Raw genomic sequence first — 5,655 nt, 5'->3', positions numbered from 1 at the left:
AATCATAAATGGTTATTCAGTTCCACCCATTTGTTTTTCCCCCACCACCACAACCGCCACCGCCACCACCACCTCTTTCACCAACCGAACCCACCGCTACCTCTGCCACCGACCACCAAAATCATATATGCTTACTCAATCTATGAACAAACATATATGTATAATAATTTATGATTACGCATATATGTATAAACATGTATAATCATGTATGATTATACTTCTCTGCCATATAATCATTTAGGATTAGGAATACCCCGCGGCTACCGGTATGCTGGAGCTTTATAGCGGCAAATGAGAAATATATGACTGAGTTGAATCTCAAGATCTCTATTTTTTAGAATCTCAAGTGAACCGTACATTATATATATATATATATATATATATATATATATGCAAGATTAATGGAGAACTAAATTGAGAGAGAGAACCAACAAACTTTTCATCTATAGTGAACTTATGTATCAAATTTCACATGTGCATATACATACATATATCTAAGACAATTACAAAAAAATATTTTGAAAAAAATAAATATGAATGTACATATGCACATTTTTTTTGAAAATGTATATTTGTACAAAAAATACGAATATGCATTAAAAATGCATTTTTTGAAACATTCCATTTTTCAATCTTAATTTCGAAATATAAGGTATATATTCAGTTATTTGAAAAAAAAATTATTTATTTTTATATATTTATATATTTATTATTATTTTTTATTTTTTAAAATCAGCAAAGATATTCCTTACATTTCGAAATTAATATTTAAAAAAAGAATTTTACAAAAAATGCATTTTTAATGTTTATTCATACAATTTTTTTTGTATATGCTTATTTTTTAAAAACACATGCACATGCATATTTTTATAAAAACATTTTTAATGATTCTATATGTATGCATAAGAGTAAACATATCCATATACATATGAATAAATATATGCATATGCATAAGTATATACATATGCATATGCATATGCGTAAGAACAAATATATACATATGACAATTAAATACATATTATTATGCTTATGTATATGAATATACATAACAATAAATATATACATATGCATATGCATATACATATGCATAAGAATAAGTATATGTATAACACAATTAAATACATATGATTATGCTTATGTATATGCATATGCATAAGAATAAATATATGGAATATGTATATTTATAAGTATATGCATATGAATATGTCATGTTTGGGGTTTCATTCGCAAAGTTGCTCTTTTTGGAGATTGAAGCTGAGTCATCCATTCCTAACTTTGAGGGGGAGAATGTTAGGATGCAAAATTATTCATGGATTGACTTTGTGATGAATTGACTTGAGAAGACTCACTTGCACATGTGGGGTTGGAGCCTTGTGACATGTGATATATATATATATATATATATATATATATATATATATATATATATATATATATACTTGTTAGCACCTCTATAAATAGTGAGTTGCATCCCACTATTAGAGTGTGTTTGAGAAATGTAACATTGAGAGTGTTAGTGTGAGCTATTTATTTGTCTAGATCTTGCTTATATATTTTTGTAACACTTTTCATAATCAAATACATCTCTTAGATACCCAAATCGACATGTTGATTGTGTTCTTTACAATTCCGCATGTCAAATCAAATGCTAAAAAAAGAAGTATATGCATATGCATATGAATAAGTATATGAATATGCATACACATAAGAATAAGTATATGACATATGCATATTCATATGAATATCAATAAGCATATGCATATACATATGAATATGCATTTACATATGCATAAGAATAAACATATGAATATACGCATAAGAATAAGTATATGACATATGCATATTCATGTACATAAAAATATGTATATGAATATTAATAAGTATATGCATATGCATATGAATAATTATATGCGTATCGATAAGAATTAGTATATGCATAAGTCAAATAAATAAATATGATTATGCTTATGTATATGCATATGCATAAGTATAAGTATATGACATATGCATATTCATATGTATATGAAGAAGGATATGCATATGCCTATTCATAATATGACATATACATAAGAATACATATATTGATATTCATAAGTGTATGCATATGCATATAAATAAGTATATACATATGAATAAGAATAAGTATAAGCATATGTATAAGAATAAGTATATTATATAAGAATAAGCATATTATGAATATGCTTATTAATTTTTAAAAAATAATTTTTTTTTTTAAATCAGCGAAAATATTCTTTATATTTCAAAACTAATAGTAAAACACATTTGATTAATAGACAAGAGAACACATAATGAGTTTATATTAGAAATACTTGGCTTCACATCAAATTTGAAGTGCTCTTATGATTTCTCTCAGAAAATGTAAGAAGCGTGCCTATAATTAAAAAGGAAAATGAAAATTAACTCAATAATTGAAATATTAAGTTTTATAGGAAGCTTTCCTTAACTATAACAATATCATTTTGAAGAAAATCTTTGATAACCCATGAGAAATAGGCTCTTGTAACCTCCACTGATTATGCCAAAAATGTGTCAACTTTGGAGCTTAATAAGTCAATATCCACAGATGATTAGAATAATTTTATAAAGTAAAGTTATAGTCTATAAATGAGGAGTAGACAGGAAAAAGAAAAAATAGGTGTGTAACGAATGAAATAGTATTGTTTGAAGTTGGTTGTTCAAACACATGAAAATGCTGAAACATTCAGGCCTCCATGTTCACAGATGAATAAGTCCACATCCAGAAACATTAAGATGAAACAATTAATATGTAACTTCTAGTACTCCTAATAAGGTTTCCAACAGTATAAAGTTTTTCCAAATCGGAGTTCGTATATCAGAGTTATGAAGCAGGAAAGATAGGGACAAATTATAAGAAATTGCTTGGAATTTTTCCTAAGGCATGAAACTAAGGGAATTTTCGGAATTTTATCAAATTCGACAAGGTCAAAACTAAAATCAGATGCAAAGAAATTAAAAAGAAAATAACACAACTCAAGAGTGTATATGTGGAATCAGTTCCAGTAGCAAGAACAATACAAAACCAAGGCGTTTTGTGTGTATTCTTGTGTGTGATACACTCCAAAAATGAAACGACAAAATTAACACCTAAATATTTACAAAATCTAAACATAAAAGCACTTGATTAGAAAAATAAATTAACGCCTTAAGCATAAATCAAAACCCTACACAATTGATTCTCATCGAAAATACATCGAACACCTAGTGTGCTATAATATAGAGTTGTAAAAGTCGATCAATTCTTAGCAGATTAAGATGTTTTTTGATCTTAAAATTGTGACAACCGTCAAAATTTGAGTCAGTTATCAATTTGAATAAACTTAGTTGCATGTGTAGGCATGACACAATCTAGACTTAGTAACTAAAAGCTAAGTTATAACCTACTAGAAACTTGGAAACAGTTAAAAACAACGAATATTGCACTTAGATTTCACATTGATATCTGAATTCTACAACTACTTAACTGTAGTAACTATCAAATTCGGGCCGTTCCTTGACTTGAGAATCTTTGTATATTCATATACACACATCATGCATTGACCTAGTAGTAGAAATTAGGTCAGAGTCTCATAGGAACTTAAGTCAAAACTGAAATCTAGGACTAGTCTACTTGATTCTTCAATTTCCCTTGGATCTCAAAACCACTACATAGAATGCCAATAACCTGATTTCAATCAAACTATGTAACTTGCTACCAAATATAATTATTTCATTTTGAGCAATTTGATTTTTTTCAAATATTAAACTCAATTGATTATGATGTTAATAAATTTTATTTGGTTTAAAACAATCCAAGATATTCTATATCCATTGTGATATTCCAAAATGCCCAAACTTTATAACAAGTGTCAAAAATTTATAAAATAAATACAAGTTTTATAAAATTTAAACTTCCCCCAATATTTTATATTATATATATAACATCTTTAATTATTTACATATATCATGAGATCTAAATTATATTATTGAACAATAATTTATAAACATTAGCTTATTTTTTAGCATAAGAGCCAAAATGTCATAAAATTCAATACAAGATTTTATATTTATAAACCTAACCCCAAACCTTATAAATTATAAAAAAAATAAAATTAATGTTGGAAAATACTCCCTCTCTCCTCAAAATCTCGTTCATATCTCTTCCTGTTGCAACCTGAAAGTGAACCTCTAGCAATCTCTAACTTTTGTTGTTCCGAAGTCAGATATGTCCGAAATGGTTAGGGTACAAAATGGTGGTTGAAGTCTGGAGTTGAGTTCGTGGTACGAGATGAAGAGATGTTCCGAGATAGTGTATCCGTCTGTGCATTAATTATTCTTGTCTTTTACTTGATGTAATATTACATAGGACTTAGTCTTTTTTTCAATTGGTATAATCAGAGTGTCAGAAGTAACTTGTTTATCCAGTCCTTTGTACGCATTTCGGTCTGTAAGTTGTAACTCCTTTTGCTATATAAGGAGTGTTTAACGACAAGAATAAACGGCGAATTGTTGCTCCAAAGATAGTTATATTCGAATTTACTTCACTTTCACTTTTCTCTCAAATCAAACTCTTTCAAACATTCTACTTGTTCATTTATTGTCTTTACCTTGATTATACTCATAGTTCCATAATTAATACTTGAAGTACTTTGTTGATTTCTCTATTCAGTCTTGACTGGTCTTGCCAGACTTGACTGGGACACTTAATTAGAAGCAGACATTGATCTTAAGCATTAACTCAAGGTTTGAGTTTTTAAACCTTGTCCCTGTGCATCATATCTTTATTCTCACAATTGGTATCAGAGCTTGAGTGGTTGTCCTTTGAATCCATAAGAACAAATTATAGTTGATTCGAGATTACCTTGGTATTTCGATCATTTCTATGTTCAGGATAAAAGTTCTTCTATATACCACTTTTTCTCAAGATATCTTAACTTCAATGGCTGCTTCAAATTCTCAATAAATGTATTCAATGCAAATAGCAAATAGCGTGGGTTGCCCTTTTCGTGCCCCACTGCTAGCTGTTGAAGAGTATGATCACTGGAATGTCAGAATGGAAAGATTTTTACTTCGTAAAGAAAAAAGTGAAGCTATCTGGAGATCCATTAAAGAAGGTCCACATATTCCAGTATGAACAATTGTTAGAGATGCTGCTACAAGTCTCATGGGACAAGATGAACAACGTCAAGCACCTCTCACTGCTGATGACATCGAAAAGCTGCATGCAGATCAAGTTGCCTTTTCAGAAATGGTTTTTGGTGTTCCTCCTTCTCTCTTTGAGCACATTAAACTGTGTAAATCTGATAAAGAGATTCAGGACACAGTTCAAGACCTGTTCGAGGGATCAGAGAACATGAAGGATAAGCGTCAAACCTCATTTGTCAACAAGTTCGACACCTTCACTACAACTCATGTTGAATCTGTTGCCTCAACTTCAAACAGATACCGAATCGCCGTCAACAACATGACAACTCATGGGATAGTCCGAACCCCACTTGAATACAACCTCAAGTTATTTAACAACCTCGGAAAGGGATAGGGAAATGTGAAGTCGTGTCTTCAGAGTAATGGATCTTTGAAAAAGCTGAAGCTCTACCAACTGTTCGATGAGCTTTAAGGTCATGAATCAAATGTTGT

This window comes from Lactuca virosa, chromosome 7, assembly GCF_052849685.1.
Source record: "Lactuca virosa cultivar CGN04683 chromosome 7, Lactuca_virosa_CGN04683_v6, whole genome shotgun sequence".
Lineage (NCBI taxonomy): Eukaryota > Viridiplantae > Streptophyta > Magnoliopsida > Asterales > Asteraceae > Lactuca > Lactuca virosa.
Note: the sequence above shows the minus strand (reverse complement) of the source record.